The sequence below is a fragment of the Chamaea fasciata genome, unplaced genomic scaffold (genome assembly GCF_029207755.1).
Source record: "Chamaea fasciata isolate MVZ Bird 193981 ecotype frontalis unplaced genomic scaffold, bChaFas1.0.hap1 SCAF_4, whole genome shotgun sequence".
NCBI lineage: Eukaryota > Metazoa > Chordata > Aves > Passeriformes > Sylviidae > Chamaea > Chamaea fasciata.
The window spans coordinates 65,642,414-65,660,097 of NW_027094089.1; the positions used below are offsets into that span (position 1 = coordinate 65,642,414).

At 39.9% G+C, this 17,684-nt stretch overlaps 1 protein-coding gene across 4 annotated transcripts in view; it reads right to left on the reverse strand.

The window, feature by feature from the left end:
• Nucleotides 1-10,464, reverse strand: part of FER (FER tyrosine kinase) — a 164,031-nt gene extending 153,567 nt beyond the window's left edge. For 3 of the 4 annotated variants that reach the window (XM_066181840.1, XM_066181843.1, XM_066181844.1), the window contains exon 1: nucleotides 10,404-10,464. The gene's annotated coding sequence lies outside the window, so the exon portion shown is untranslated. Of the gene's footprint in view, nucleotides 1-1,542; nucleotides 1,579-10,403 lie in introns of those variants that run through there. The other variant, XM_066181842.1, reaches the window with a different exon arrangement.
• Between the last annotated feature and the right edge of the window lie 7,220 nt (nucleotides 10,465-17,684).

Genomic DNA, 17,684 nt, shown 5'->3' on the forward strand with positions numbered 1-17,684 from the left:
AATGCTCACCTGCCTATGTCATTACAGAAGCATCTGTGCTTTGTACAAAATTATTATGATTAATCAAAACCTACAGATCATTACAAAACTCACAAAACCTCAGAACACTAAGCAGCAAGCACAGAAAGCAGCAGACAAAGTCACATGTCAATAAATGCAACACAATACACTGGTAGGAGTTATTTAATAACAGTACAAGAATAAGTTTTAGCAGCCTCTGAACATACACTTTCTAAAACATTCAGTGCTTTCAAGCAGTCAGGTTAGAAACCATCTAGAATATTAGATTATTTTTTTGATGAAGGGAAGGGAAAACATAATATGTTCTCATGCTACTGATACATTAGTGGCATTCCTCTATGTTCAAGTTCTTCTAACTCATGAAAAACATAAAGGACCCAAAAAGACATAAATAATATTGATCATAGCATGGAGCAGCTTACACACAGAGAAAAGAGAATTTTTAGCTCACAGAGCAGTTAAGAATGACAGGTGTAAGATCAAAATACACCAAAAAAAAAAATATATAGCACAAAGTGATATGGTATGTCAGATGCCTGAAGTGTTTTCCAGAAGAACTTGGGCACATCAAATGAAATTTTTAAGAAACTGTTCTTATGTCCTTCTTTGCCCAGTAAATAATTAAATGAGATAATTCAATGCCTAAAGACATTTCTGAGACCATGAAACAAAGAAGTACAAAATTATTATAAAAATTCATTTAAAAAAACAGATCTGTAGAACAGCACGAGTTCCATCTCAGGATGTTTCTAAACTGTAGAAGCAGAACAGGAACTATTACTCTATATTTGTGTCAACAGTCCCTTCTTATCTGACAGTAGCAAGTACTGAGCTACATGGATTCTACTTAGTCATGTACAAATATCTTCAAAAAGTACACTCTCGTTCTCCCATCCCTGCACCTCAAGGAAGACATTTTTCCTTAGCAGTTCCTGCAGCTGTGATGTTATTAAAAAAAATGCAAATGACTCCATCAAAGAATAGGATTTACACTTACCAGCAGTGGAAAAAAAAAAAAAAAAAAAAAAAAAAAAAAAAAAAAAAAAAAAAGGGCAAAACAGATAAAACCCCAAAAACACAGCTCCCAGCTCCCTGATTCTCTGCCTAGAATCACAGGACACAATTCTAATTTTTTCAATCTTTCATTTTAAACCATTTTCTAAACCATTGCTATTCTCTAAAAACCCTGCAACTGGTCTCCATCTCACATAAGAAGTCAGAAGCTGAAACAGCAAGGTACTGCAGGAAGAACCAACTCTGACAAGAATAGAGGTTACTTGAAGTTACTTTCAAGCTCCTTGCCCAAGTGCTTACCCTCTTCCTAACAACTTGATAATGTATCCTTATTTGTTCATTATCCAAAAATTCATGTTCTTTTTCCACAGAAATTCATCTTTCCCCATTACACATCCATTCTGTCTAGCCTACAGCCAGCCAGTGAGCTTTCATACTCACTGATCCCTTCTTTGTTCTCCCATTTGCCACGACTATTCTAAACAGCAATCTCATACTCCACCACACCTTCAGCTGTTTGCTCCTTCCCATGGCCTGGTAACCTTCTCAGCATGTTCTTTACCACCCCAGGCCTTCTGTGAAAGAATGGCAAAGGGTAGAGCTGACATTTGGTAGTGAACCATGCAGTGCTTTTTAGGTGCAGTTACTCAACCAGTTTTGTTTCCACCCTGTAGAAGTTTCTACTTCACAGTCACAGCTAAATAGCAAGACTGAACCTCAACGGGCAGAAAAAGGAGAAGGTGAAGGCAGATACAGGTTAGGAGGAAAAGAGCTAGTCTAGCTGACACAAGTTACATCTTGTCACTAATGCTTCACGACTCTTTTGTTATCTTGTTAACTCTGGAAAAACGACAAAATAAGCCACACCCCCTTCTTTTACTTTCAAAGGTAAACACGCCTAATTTCTTGTTACCTTTCATGTGTTTAGAAGAAAAAAAAAAAGGCTTTCCCTCCTCTATTTTTCCAAGAGTTACATTTTCCCTAAATTCAGCTCCAGGACTCAAGAAAAGGCAAAGAAAAGCATGGCCTCAATAGAGAGCTCCTGACCAACAGATTTTCACTGAACTTCGAATTCTGCAGTGTTGCAACATGTATCTCCACACTAGATTCAAAAAGAAAAATGGATTGAACAAGATAAGGCTGCTAAAAGTGACCATCACAGACAGGTACTGTGCATCTCCAGCCCTGTTAACCAATTCTACCAGCTAGAGAAGAACTGTTCCAGAATTACAAAGAAATACATAATGTTAAAATGTCCAAAAATTTGCCACAAATTGAAAACAGAATAAAAAAATACATCAGTGACTCAAGCTCACCTAAAGTGTGTATTATATAGTGTATTAAAGAATTTCTGAGCAAAAGAGAGCAGCTAAAGAAAATTGAACTATTACATTTCCAAGAGATTTCTTGCCTTAGATGACTAGTGAAGGTAGAAACAATTTCTGGAAAAAGTCAACACTGAAATTAAAAATTACCTTTTACCATGTCTTGACTAAAGAGTTATTGTAAGCATCGTTAATTTATTTCTTTACTGATTTCTTTTAGATATTTATATTTCAATTAGATACCAAGTTCTTTAGTCTGAAGGAAGTGGTCTTCCTTATAAAAACACCCCAAACCTCTGAAAGTAGCATTTCACATCTTGATATCCATCTGTCTCAAGATTAATACATGGCAAGTCGGAATTAACACACACATAAAACCCACACAGAAATTCTCAGTCCCAAGGCTGCCTATGTAGGTATTTCATCAGGGGGAAAAGATTGAAGAAAACTCCTACTGAAGGTCTCTCATCATCACAAAGCTACACCTAAGACTCCTCCTGAAGACTGCCATCGTACATTTCAACTCAGAAATCCAGCATACTACTAGAAGCTTCTCCCAGTAGCACAGTCTTAGCTCTCAAGATTTGAGAGCAGCCATAGAAAAAGATAAATCCACAGGATGTGAAATACTTTAAAACATCTAGAGGCATTTAACTTCTTCCTATGGCCCAATATCAGCCAGAATGTCTCACTTCAGACAAAACCATTAGATAACAAATCTGCCATTAGTCTGTAATATATGACAACAGTGTCACCCCAGAAGAAACATTATCTAGTTCTCAGTATTACTGCTCTTTGGAAAGAAACTGAAAGAGCAATCAGGACGTTTCTTCTTCTTTCCTCCTTCATTAAACTAATTACATCCTTCTGGTTCATTAAACCCTCTACATAGTTAACTCACTGTTCATTCAATCTTCTCGAGGTCACTTATTTCCTTGGCAATATTGTACCACATTTAATGTAGTTTGATTACACAGCATTTTGTACAGAAAATATCTGCCATGAGGACCACGAGCCCATGAGAGAGTTCTGTCTCTTCCCAACTGCCAGCATTCCAGGCTGTTGCACTGCAGGAAATATAAGGTATTGTGTGGTTCAGTGAAAGGTGTTGCCCCAAGCCTTTGTTTGCTGTTCCTGAACTGAATGACTGTTCTTTCCCATGCTCTGTATCCTAAAAGATACTGTGATAACTCTGTGTTAAATGGTATACAGTTACTCTCACCAGAAATGCAGAGGATTGAACTATGCATTTGTACCTTCTTACATGCTTTAAGTGCATAACAAATTTTAATACATACATTCTACAAATATATACCAAAATATATGATGAAACCTACCTATTCTTTTCTTAGTTTCAGTCAGTTTTGTTTTGGTCTCTTTAGCCGTCCTAGTTATAAAGAACCCTCCTTCTGAAGGATTTTATTCTAATTTGAAAATGTATGAGCTTTAACTAATGGAAGCAATTACAAACAGGTAAAAGTGGTAGCGGTTTAATCTTCCAGGTGTCTGGACAAGTGATCCTGAAGTGCACGAGCATGCTTAGACCCTTCACATAGAAATTTATTTGCATAAGTAAGATTCAGCCTATGTGAACTTTATTGCAATAGATTATTATTTCATACCCAGTCTTTCCTTCTGCCTCTCAAAACTATTTTTTCCAGAAATTATACCAAGCAGCCAATCTTTTATTTAAAAGGACAATATTCTTGGCATAACATGGCATCATCCAAAAACAAGTTAAGAGATTACAATAATGTTTTACTGTAGACAAGGGTTATTTAGCTCTCCCAGAATTCTTGCCTTACTGTACTCTGAGACAGCTAAAGGGAATTTGTCTGCATCTCTAAACCTGAAATCCCAATTTAATCTGAGAAAAATTCTGTAGAGGGACACAAGTCATGCTATTGTAATGGCCAAATGTTGACAACCGTCTGCTTAATCAGACCTTTGGAAATGGCAGCTCTTTCCCTCCCTCAAAAGCAGACTGACCACACCCACACTGCTAATCTCTACATCCCCGCTTAGGTTCCCCAAGCCTGGATGGGATGACTTTGGTGATGAAATACTAGAGCACAAAAAATCACCATGTCACAGCCCATTGGACTGATTTTTGCACAGGGTATACACTGCAAGTTTCCTGGAAACATGAAGCCTTGGGACAGAAGGCATACAGGGACTGGATACTTCCTGAAGACCGTTCTGCAAGGGGTTCAAATATACTGCAATGAATTTCCATACTGGGGCTGAAACAGAGCCCAGAGAAAACACCCATCAGCTGTGGGTTGCCTTCCTTTCAGAGGGGACCACCCTGCTCCAGAGAACCAGAGCTAGAAGGCACGCAGCATGGACAACTAAGAGACCATGGAAGAACACAAGAACTGACTCAAACTGAGATTCTGACCTCAGTAAGAATGGCATATAATTACCTACTCATGCTGGAAAAAAAAATCATTTAGATAAATCAGATTATCTGGATGCCAAATTAATTTATTAAAATAGTAGCTTCAAATTTACTTAACACATTCACTGATGAGAGATTTTGCACTCCAAATTCACCTAATCCAAAAGGCAGAACTGGTATTATATAGCTTTCCTCTACCTTTGTTACAGATCCTTTAGAACTGTTTCATTTTTCAGACGCACACTTCAACTGCCAACATTTTTTCTGTATTTGGCAAATTAGGCATTTCCTTTTATCTGATGAACTTCAGTTTATCAACCATATCACGGACATTTCACAAAAGCTGGGAGGAAACATAGCATTTGTATGTATGCACTGACATACAACAAATTTACCTAAAATAAAGAAGGAAGTGTTTTTCTGATTCTATGTTTTCTATTTTTTAATAGGTAAAAAGCTGCTGCAGAGTTGTATGATTTTTCTTAACACTGCAACTCTCATATTTTGCTGATTGTTTTAAAAATACCATTTTTACAATGTTTAGGCTGTCACATTTGAATTTAACCACTTTGCTGGACTGTACCCCTTATCTGTACTTCCTGAAACTTAGAGTACAAATGCTGTGAATTATTATTTCACACTCAAGAACATTTCAAAGCAGAAGCCACAACTAGGAAGTCAGATGCTATCTGAAAGACACACGAAACATGGAAAGGAAGCTTTAACATAATTCTAAAAAGCTGTACTTGAGCAGACACAATAGCAATACACTACTGTGATCATATTTTAACAAATTTATACAATGTAACAGCAGATAAAACAAGATTTAAGTATCCAATACTCAAGATTTATCCTATGATGTTACTCCTACGTGTTTACAGGTTTACCAAAGATGAATTTTGTGATTTACGAGTGTAGGAGCTAACAACCTCCACCAGCTGAGCCATTATTAATAGGTTATTTGTCTCAGTATTAAAGCACCAAATATTCAATAAAATAATTCCTGTCATATTAAATAACCATTAAATCTGTGTCTTTTCCAGCTCTCTATTAAGAGAGAAAACAACTTATAACTGCCACTCTCAATTCATACAGCAAACATTACAAATATGATGACAGACAATGTAAGCTACAATATGCTGTCAAGGTATGGAATAGGATTTTCCAAATTTTCTAAAGCAAAAAGTTACACATAAACAGAACTGGCAAAAAGCAGTAAAGCTGACAAGCCAAGTACGAAATTAAGAGACTTACAAAATGAGGATGCAAACCCAAATTCCACCATCTTTAGAATTTGCACTATGTGATTGTGTATTACTTTCACAGCACTTTTCTCCAGAAATGCCCAACAGGATGGAGTGCTCTGAGTATGATTCAGCACTCTGTCAGAGGGGCTCATCTTCACAACTCTTATCAGGCTCATTGCTATAATTGTGTGTCCCCCATTTACTAAACAGGAAACTTCAGGGAACAAAATTGCTCATGATTTTCACTTCAACACCACTCTGGATTTAACTTCTGCGTCTGGCAAAGAGTGCTTATGTAATATGCAGCAATTGACAAACTCTTCCCAGGTTGCCAGTACTTGCAAGATAACTGATTTTTCATTAGGTCTTAAAAATTTATGCTTAAGCTTAATTTCTTAATGTCTCAGCTCCTCATGTTGAAATAAACCACTTATAGAATCACAGTATGAAAAAAACATTGTGAGAGCTAAAGATCAAGTAATGACAATTGCAAGACAGCTTGCAACTCTGTCTTCAGACCAAGATTTGAATGCCATACAGAAAAATGACAAATGCATGAGAACCGTAAAGTACTTCTTCATTAAGTACTTTCTTACCAGCTAGTAATAAGAGAGGCTAGCAAGTGGACTACAGTATTTTGCATGCAATATACAGCATACCTAAAGGATAAACAGTATACACATGACTGTTCTATTTCCCCTTCAACAGCTGACAGTTTCATGTGTTTGTCTTACTAGAGAGCTACATCATAGAAAGCTCTCAGTATGCAATTAGTGCTGTTACTCCATATTCACCCCGCTAACAACCTGAACGGATTATTTGGTCCAAGCAGTAACTGTCCTCTCAGCAGAAACTAAGAGCAGCCACATCAGAAATCCTAACAAAACACCCTTTTTGCTCAAGATGCAAGCCCATAACATAAACAAGACACTAAGGAGCCAGTTAGTACACTCCAAAGATCAGTAATTCTGTCAAACTGGTATATGGGGACAGAAATCAGCTACTGAACTGCAGTAAAGTTATGAACATAAAGAGATGTGTCCACAAACTTCTATGACACACATCTGAGTTTTGTAAGCCGGTTAGTAAGAAACCCAGATATGAAAAATAAAGTCTGAAATTGTATGTGGTTAAAGCACCTGGCGTTTTCTCTCAAGGGTAAAAGGCAGTAGTGCAAAGGAAGCTGATTACAATAGACCAAACAGCAACCTGAAATCCAAAGTAGCATGATGTCACAAGGTACAGTTTACTCTCTCAGATTAAAAACAGCATTAAGCCCTAAATTATTGGGAATTTGATTTTATCATCATCAGGGAAACACACAGGAATTAAAAAATGTCCAGTTATTTCACACTCCTTACACTGAACTGAATTCTGCATTTAAACTTCCAGGAGAAAATAGAAAAGAATTACAGTAATGGTCACAAATATGATTTCATGCTACAAGCTGACAACAATCAAAGCCTTCCATCCAATGAAGCTGTCCTACAAGAAAAAAAATTATAATCCCAAACACACACAAAAACCCCTATTTTAGAAGGATTCTTGCTGGTTTTCAAGAATCCTCATCAAAACTTCCTATATACTCTATGAGACCATAGACATAGCTCTTAAAATGAGAAGTAACTATATTCTCTCAAACCCTGGAAACAAAGGTATGAATTTCACTGATTCTGTGAAAGTTTCCAAAATAGACCTTTGCAAAGAAATGCTACATTTACATGACACAAATGTTAAACTGCAGAAACTTTCTGCATATTTTCAGGCACCAAATTTTAAATCCTTTAACTCCCTAAAAAAAAATGGTGAATATTCAACAATCCCAAGACAATTGCTTTTGTAGAATAAAGCTCTCCACTAAGTTTTTGAAATCCATTTTCACAAGGCAAATACATCAACAGTATAATTAGGCCAGGACTCAGTGGGCAGTTTTATCTTAGAATAGGAGCATATATGCAGTTTACTTCCTACTGGAATGCATTTAGGCTTCCTTCTCTTCTCTCAGTGCTTTGCTTCTCCTCGCCGTCAGAAAAAAAAAAAAAAAAAAAAAAAAAAAATCCCTTTTCCTAGACCTACTTCCCACACACTGCAAAAAAAACTCCTCCCTGAGAAGTGATGACCTCATGCTCCTAGCCCATCTCCTTGTATGGAGCAATTCCGGTCTTGCTGCCAGCTCTCTCCGCCTTCAGCCTGACACGGCAAACACCTTCCCTCACCCCGCTGCTTCCCAGCTCAGGAAACACTGAAGACAGGCGCCAAGTGGAGAGGGCAGACCGGGCAGGGATAGGGGGTTTCCCATGGAGAAAGAACAGGCTACCAGATGCCTGCCTCACTCTCGCATTAAACATAACTTCGTACCAACAAAGCACCTCTGCTCTCCACGGCAGGAAGAATGACACTGAACTCTGAACATTTTAAAGTATGAATACATCCCATGTTACCTAACTGCAGTGCACCTCCTGTAGCCACATCTTACTTCCATGTTCTCAGTGAAACATCTCTTAAGTAGTAACGCAAATGTCACTTCTCCTCCTCTCTTAACAAAGGCCCACCTCACCTTTGCATCACTAAAGTTCTTCGATCTCGAAACTGGCCTGACATCCTGTGCCCACACTGATACATTCTTTCATCTTTTTATGACAGTTAATCTTTAAGTTCTACCAAACAACTCCAGAGGAACTGAAAAATTCTATTTTCTATATCATTCATCACCTTCTCCGGCCTGTCTTTCCTTCAAGTGTCAGAATTATTTCTACATAATCACTTCATACACTGGCAATCCAAATACCAACTGACAAAGGACAAAGGGCTCAGTTGTGACATGAAGTTACAGTCGTAAAAAATCAGGAAATGTGATGGATAACTGAGCTTTTGCTCAGCTAGGAAATGACCTTGTACATACAAGACTTGATCTTCTCCTTCAAAGAAGTATCTCCAAAGCCCAACTTTACTGGGGTTAACATTCCATATGTGTATAATTTTAACTTGTAACTGTACTGACAATTGCTGTCAACACATTACAAGGAATTTAGAGGAAACATAACAGGAGGAGACAACAACACTGTTGTTGCCTCACCAACAATAAGCGTTACATCTAAAATGTGTCCATCATTTGCAATTTGCTTTGACTATGAGCAGATGTGTCTATGTTCCACTTCCTTGAGACTCTCAAAGAGTAGCACTTACATAAAATACACTGTAGAAGCAATCTCATTGTTTGGTATTATTTAGCAAGTAAAAATAACTTATTTTAATAAACTTGTTTTAACACCCAATAAACCTTTTTGTTCAAGAAGTTTCACCCATCATTCCTGTTTTTTTTCACACTGCAACTTCTTGAAGGAATTTACAGTACAATAGAGCAGAGCACCAAAGCCACTTTGATGAGGTCTCTTTCAAAGCAGGGAAGAGTTATTAGATGTATTTGAAAAGCAGTGATGCCCTCCTGCAAAGAGAAAATGAACTGGCTTGGTTTAAACATCCTCCAAAACCCTTGGTGTTCACACAAGATGTGCCACTTCAGGGGTGTATGCTCATGTAAAGTTCAACCAAACAGAAACATACTCCAATGTGAAAATGGATGTTTAATGCCCTTCTGTGTAATCCATTCTCGAACACTAAATACGAGTATTCAGTACCCGTGAAGATACCAAAATCTCAAACACACAAAGCATTAAAACGCACACGAAAAGCACCAGGGCAGCGACACTAAGAAGGGCCCACCATGCAGGCTCCAACAGTAATGCAGAAGTTCAGGCAGCTGCCGCGTTGTACAGGGCTGCCAGGCGGCACCAAGCAGGAAGAGAACTCAAAAGCCCAAACTGACTCCCCAGGACTGTTGCATTTATTGGGAAGCAGCGATGGTCGGTCACACATCGCAAGCTCCTGGCGGTGGCCGGCGCGTCCTCCCGTAACTCCCAACGCTTCCAGCCCGGCCGGAGCACGGGAAGGGAACACACACACCCGGCACCGACGTACGGGGCCGAATCCGCCCTCTGCCTCCCCCCGCCCGGACCTCGGCAGCGGACCGGGGAGGGGGCGGGATCCGCGCACCCGCGCTGCCCCTGCCCCGCCGGGGCGGAGCCGCCGCCGGGCGATCGGCGCCTCTGACACCTCCCCGCGGCACGCCACCGGGACGCGACCGGATGCGGCCGCCGCCGCCGCCCCGGCGGAGCGAACTGCGAGCGGCGCTGGGGCCCGCCCCGCCCCGCCCGCAGGTAGAGCCGCCGCGGGGCCCGCCCGTGCGCCCGTGCCGCCCGGGAGTCCCGGCGCTCCCGGTGTTCCCGGGGGTCCCGGGGCGGGGCAGGCGCGGCGCCGACGGGGAGAGGGCGGCCGGACCCCTGCGCGGGCGCGGCGCCGGCGGGGGCGCGGGCGGCGCGCGCGGACCGTCCCTACCTGACAAGCCGAGCCCCCTCCGCCGCCGCGCGCGTCACGGGCCCCGCCCGCGCCGCGTGACCCCGCTCGGGCCAATGCGCGCGGCGCTGCCCGCCGCCCAGTCGGCCAATGGCGGCGCAGTCCGCCTCCCGCTGACGCGGGGGGGGGGAGGGGGGGAAGGTGGCGCGCGCTCGCGCCGACACCTCCCGCGCGCCTCTGTCTCCCGGCAACGCTCCCCGCCCACCCCGCCTCCCCCCCCCTCGCTGCCTTGCTCCGCCACAGCCCTGGGGACAGCCCTGGGGACAGTCCTGGGGAGAGCCCTGGGGTCTCCCCTGGGGACAGTCCTGGGGACAGCCCTGGGGACAGTCCTGGGGTCTCCCCTGGGGACAGCCCTGGGGACAGTCCTGGGGACAGTCCTGGGGTCTCCCCTGGAGACAGCCCTGGGGACAGCCCTGGGAGATCCCTTGGGGACTCCCATGGGGACATCCCTGGGGACTCCCCTGCGGACAACCCCGCGTCCCATCGTGTCCCTGCTGCCCGGGCCTCCGGTAGGGAGGGAGGTGTGTGAGGCTCAGCCGTGCGAGATGCTGAGAGCAGCTGCTGGCACCGCGGCTGCGGGCGGACAGGTGGACTAGGAGAGGAGTCCTCGTGTTTTGGTGCTTCAGCAGCTCAGCGCCAGACAGAGGCGGCGGAAAGGGAAAAAAGAAAGGGGGTGAAAGAGAGGATTGCGTGTGGAAGGGAAATAAAGGGGGAAATGTAAGGGGCAAAAATTAAAAAGTGGGAGGGGGGGAAGAAACGAAAAAGAGAAAAGCAGGAAGAAAAAGAAAGCAAAGGGAAAAGAAGGGGAATGGAAGAAAAAAAGGCAAAAGGATGAGAAAAATGGCAGGAAAAAAGAAAGAAAAAAGTGGGGGGGGGGAGGAAATAGAATGAAAGAAAAAAGGGAAAAAGAAAAACAGGAAGGAAAAATGAAAGGGGATAAAAAGGGGGCAGGGAAAAAAAAAAAAAAAAAGAAAGAAAAAAAGAAAAAGAAAAAAGAGGGAGAAAAAAAATCCAAGAAAGAAAAAGGTGGGGAGCGGGGGAAAACTGTTATTGTGACAGTACCTTGGTACATTTCAGGAAAACCCATGAATATTAAAGCTTTTTATATTGTCTTTTATAATAGATTATGCTCAAAGCAAATGAAAAAGAATCAATTTAATGAAGTAGCAATAACAAAATCTGGTAGCAGAATCCATTTATCCATTTCACAGATACTGAAGAGCCCCTTAACAGTTTAGATTAGACTTACAGATAAGTATCCTTGTTTTGTTTTGGTTTTGGTTGTTTGTTTTTGGGGGTTTGTTTTGTTTTTGTTTTTGTTTTTGTTTTTCTGAGAGGCTGGTAGTGATTGGCATTTAGGAAAGACCCTAAAAATGGAGATGTGCACAGAGCAGTCATATTACAATTCATGACTTCTTTTAAGATCAAAGTGTTTAAAGGGCACTAATGAAACTTGGCTCTGCGCAGTTTTCTACCTCTGTTTAAGCCATTCACACCTTTTATTCCCAAACAGCTTCTAGAAATAATTTCCTTTATTTGCCTTTTTATCAAATAACAAAAAATTACATTACTTGTACCTCATCTCTATGCACCTTGAGGCAAATTGAGACCTATATGGAGTTATAAACAGATTTGCATAGTACTGAAGGGAAAAAAAAGCTATTTAGTTGTAGTAGAAAATGGAAGTTTAAGATGTAATTTACATGTGTACATTTCCAACTATGTTAGATCTGGGATAAAAGTCTTATATACTAATATTGAATTCACTGTAAGAAGTCATCAGTTAAAGTGTTTTATGACAAATGCTGGTGCAAACCACCAGAGCCAGTCTTTGTTCAGCTATATTCAAACACAGGCTGTTTTATGGGGCAGGTGTCTTGTCAGTCTCATGTGCCTATGTTGCATGATTTTTGTCCACAGTTTGGTAGTTTAGCTGGCCTTGGGACCCTTAAGCTTTGTGAAAACTGATAGGCAATAGTATTAGGGCAGGAAAACCTTTCCTCATTAGTTTTCAGATTAGAAAGTTTAAAACTTTATTGAAGAACCTACTTGATTTTTGAGGAAGAAAGGGTTCTATGTGCTTTTTTTTATGTAACACGGTTGGCTTTTTTTCCCTGAAGTTTTCATGTATTTGTTAAATAAAGATGAAAAAGAGATGTTCCTAGACTCACTGCAGTGTAATGTAGACATACAAAATATTTTGAAAATCGAATTGTTAATTTAATATAGAAAGTGCAATTATTGAGTACAAAAAGCTTTAAAATTTATCAGCACTTGCAATTAAAATTCAAATTAGCAAATTTATTTGTAAAAGGATCCTCCGTGTCCCAGTCTTCCAATACTGCACACATTCTTTCATTCAGCCCAGTACGTATTTCCTTTGCCCTTTTCCTCCCAAGCTTGACCCAGGGCCCACTTCCTAAGCACAAAATTGGAGAGGCTGCTTCTTGCAAGTATCCAAAAGAGACAAAAAGGATAAGGGAAATGGGTTTGTTCTAGCCTCAACACATTCCATGAGTCCCCAGATGTACTTCCTTCCAGTCTCTCCCCTTTGCTCCTGTAGCAGGATGCTCTGCTTAAGTGGGGGTAAAACAGCTCAAACTTGACCCTATTTGCAAAAATTATCAGCATCAGATGGGGAAGGGGCCTTATGCTGTGTTTGGTGTTGAAGAATCAGCCTGACTCATCAGTCCCAAAGTGAAACATTCAGCGAATGTGAAGAACAACATTTCCTGATGGAAACTGGCATTGGTGAGGACCTGGCAGGTGCAGGTGAAATTTTTATTACTGGTACCAAGTCAAAGTACTGATAACCTATCTCAAGCTGCTGAGGGATGTTGCAGACCCAGAGACATCTGGCTGTGAATCACCTTGTACAACAATAGCCCAGCCCCTCTTTTTAATTGCAGGTAATTTTAACACTTGTGGAGATTCCACCCTTGAATGGGGATGCCCCTAAAGGCTGAGCAAAAGAGATTTGCCGTCAGTTGTTAGTATGGGTAACACTATTCCCTGCTTAGTAATTGTTTTGCTGGCTTTAATATTATTCCTTCTGTGTTGCTTCAATAAATCATGCACTATACTAGTAATTATAACTATCTTCTAACTGTGTAGTAATGAATTCTGATTAAGATCCCTTAGTCTAAGCATTTTTATCATCAATTAAAATAAATAATTTTTCTGTTTAGGCTTGCTATCCTTAACTCTGCAGGACAAAGCTGTACTAAGGTTCAATTATGGCCATAAAAATCTTCGGACATTAACCCTTGACCTAGTGGTGTGGATCCTGGGTTTGGATCCAGTCACACCTAGGTTCCTCTCTGAGGAGAACATTAGAAAGCTAGAATCTTTCTGAACCTCATGATGCAGCAGTAGGATTTCCCTCATAAACCTTGTTGAAAGTTTCCATTTGCCCTCAGCAGCTCCTAATGTTAACCACTACACATTATATCTTCATGCTAGACCAGAGGTTATCAGCATCAGTACTTAAAACCTGCTAGTTTGGACAACGGTGACATTGAAGCATTATCTCAGACCTTGTTGCAAAACTGCCTTCCAAGAAACTTGGCAAGAACCTGGATACATGCCAGGTTCTGTGGTGCAACTCCTCAACAGCTACCAGGCAAAGTATTTCATAGCCCAACCACCTGAAACAATGACAGCTGTCTGGTAAAAATACCTGAAGAAATGGGTTCAGTATGACTAATTTTCTGTAAGCTTATGCTTCATTTTTTTTCTGGCTTTCCAACCACTAGAGAATTTTCAGTCTAACATGATCTATTCACCCACCATTGTGACCCTAGAAATACCAGGGGTTTGCTTCTTAAATAGTAAAATTCTTGTCCTATTCAGGTAAGCTATAGGTTTCAAGAATTCTTTTCCCTTTGTTCTTCTGTTTGCTGCTACTCCTCTGGTACACTGCTTGTCTATATTTCAGCATATTTTCATAATTTTTAATACTTCTTCTCTACCTTTATCTAGTTTCCTTATCTAGTTTATGGCTCATTACCTAAATTTCCTGGATGTGACATGCAAGTTATCTGTTGTTCTATACTGCTGGCACTGATGTTGAAAAACCTCAAAGTTATTCTTTTGCAACACACTGTAGCATTATATTGCTTCAAGAATAATGACATTAAGCTAAATTACATGCCTGGGAGGGAAATATAAATGTAGGAGAGAAACTTCCTCATTATCACTCCATCATAGTGCTAAAGTAAAATGGAAGTCATTTCAAAACTCAACATTAAAAAAGGCTCCTGGATATACTAAAGAATTCTATTATATACAAGTCAGGAATACAGAAAGATTAATATAGATATATACTCAGAAGTAAATATTGTAAAGAGATGTCTGTGAAAGGTAAAATAATAAATTTTAAAAGAAAACCCAACAAAAACGTTAGCTCAGGATTTAACCTGCAGTATGTTTCCTTGGTCCCCAACAAAAGCATATTAATTCCTTCCTGTTGAATTAGATTTGCTGTAGTACCCTGAAGAGTTAGGCATGAATGAGTGTCTTTTTCTAAACTATTGAACATCTCTGAAAAAAATGCAATTTACCATTTTACTCTCTTTTTTTTTTTTTTATTTTCTGTCACTGTTATTGTAAGGAAATACTGATAAACCTTTAAATAGCTATACAAAACATTTATTAAAGCTCCAGAGCCCTTGTGTCAGAAAGAGAATAAGGTTGCTACCACTCTTACAAAAATTACTCTGGTTCTTCCATTGCATATCCACATAATAACGTTGTAAAACTGAGGAATGTTAAATCAAGGAAGCAAAGAACATGTGAATACAGAACTAAGCAAACAGCTGAACTCTCTTTTTACCTCTGCCATAGGTATTCTACTTATGCAAAGCAGTCTCTGCCTCAGTATTTCTGTCTATAAATGACATCAATACTTTCCTTGCAGGATGTTAGAAGGAACAGATTGTTAATATTTACAAAGCATTTTCAAGTTATTTATGGAAAAGATGGAAAAATGCAAATAATAGTAAGCAGAGTAAGGATATTATTGTATCACTGATTACAAAAGTCTTATTTTCATATTCTTTTTAGAGATTTTCATTATTACTTGCTATTTTTCTTCTCTCTACCCTTCTTTTTCTCCCACCCCCATTTTGTACTTCATATTTTGAATTTCAATGTCTGTTGCTATGACAACAGCACGATCTGACTAGTGCTGCCTTCAGCTCCCTTTTCAAATCTATGCTGTGCTATTTAAAACTACACATTTTGTGTTTAAGGGGCCTAGAGGTTTCCTTAGAATAACCTGACAGGATTTTCCCAGCTCTAAGCTATGGTGCAGATACACATTCCTATAAATCCTAGTACTTGCCAATGTTTTTCCATCCCAATTCACATTACTTTGACTATTTGGTTCTCTATAGTGGCTAAATAAATGATGGTGGAATTAACAGAAGTAAGCATACTTGAACATTTCCATAAATATTTACACATATGCACATATATGTGTATATACATATACAAATAAGCAGGCTCCATGTGCCCATACACAGTCTGTTTTTCATCTGTGTAACTGTAATCTGCCATAGAATTTCGCAGAGAAGTAAAAGGAACCAGCAAGTTAGGTTTAATTTTACAATGAATTAAAATTCAGAAGACATGAGGAAAGATTCCCAGTGATGTGAGGGAATTATGAAAGTTGTGGCTTTATTCTTAAGAGCTGCTACTGATCCTTGCCAATGCCTGAGTACAAAGAACAAGCATGCAGTGGAATATCCACTCATAATCTAAAGCTAAATACATGCATTCAAATTTCTGCTTTTGCATTCAAATTTCTGATTTTACATTCAAACACCTGATTTTCTGAAACTGTTTAAAGTCCTGATAAATTTACGGCTGTTATTATTAATTAGAGTCATAGGCTACAGCCTAGTAGATGGTCACTGATACGTTGCTTACATGCACACACAGAAATCTAAACAGGGGGTTTAAATAATGTCCTGTATCAACTTGTGATAAGGAAGAGACTTATAGGTAAGTTTCTGAGCATTCAGATCAATTAAGGAATTAATAATTAGATCAATTATTAAAAAAATAATTACAGAGTTTATGCAATGTCATTACAATGATCCCACATTCCTGATATGACAAGCCCCAGTTTTATCCTGTGCATCAGATGGCATTACAGACTGACACACTGATTTAATTTTCTTACATTTAGCTCTCTGGAGCAGCATTACTAATCCATGTTATTATGCTCCTGCCTAATATAAAAAAAAAAAAATAAAAAAAAAAAAAAAGGAATTATAATTTCTCAGCTAAGTGTCTCTCCTTGAAAATTATGTGATTTATACCTTGCTGCTTACTTATCCAGATTGGAAAATAGTGTAAATGTTTAACATTCAGATGATACAGAAGCCACCTTAAAAGATTTCAATAGTGTTATAGAAAATTCATTTTCCAGCTGCAAGAAAGCAGGCCAGCTGTATGTGGATGTACCTAGATAAAAGCCCACTGAGCTTTCCGCTGGTGTTTTATTTCAGATTGCAGATTTTAAATCTTTGGATACAATATCTGGAGTCAGCATTGATTCCTCTGCCACCCTTCCACCTTAGAGGTATTTTCCACCTCAGTCTTCAGCATTTTCCTTACTTTTGCTTCCAGAAGTGTCTATGCAACTGTTCTGTGAAAGAGATAAAGGAAATACTTGGCTTAAAGAAAATACTCTTACTGTTATTTTTAAATGTACATAATTTCATTATTTAAGTCTTGTTATGATTTTTTAAAACAAAATGTGTTCCCTATCTGCTGAACACCACAGCCGAAAAGGTGTTGGGCCAGCACAGCTCAGCCACACAGTGAGGAGTCAGGGAAGGAGGATGAGTGTGGCAATTCCTCAGGCTACTATTGCCACTAAATAGAGCCTTTCCTGAAGCAACAAGGTTGAATTACCTCTTTGGTGGCATCGTACTGACGCCTCCAAACCTGGGATAGGAAATTTTTTTCTGCACGTGTTAAGATACTTCATATGCTTAAATAAATCACGGCCTTCACTGTGGATACATTTGTATTGAACAGTTTTCAGTGCATTAAGAAAACCCACCTTGAGGACAAATTCCAGCTTAAAGTATTCTTGCATCTCATACACAGTGCACATTCCTCCTCCCATGCTGTAACATGCTCTTACCTTGGTTGTGCTGACACAGCTTTTGGTAGGATTACATTGTGAAGAAAACTGATAAAACTAAATAAAATCCTGCAAGCCAACACCCCCCCCCGCAAAAAAAAAAA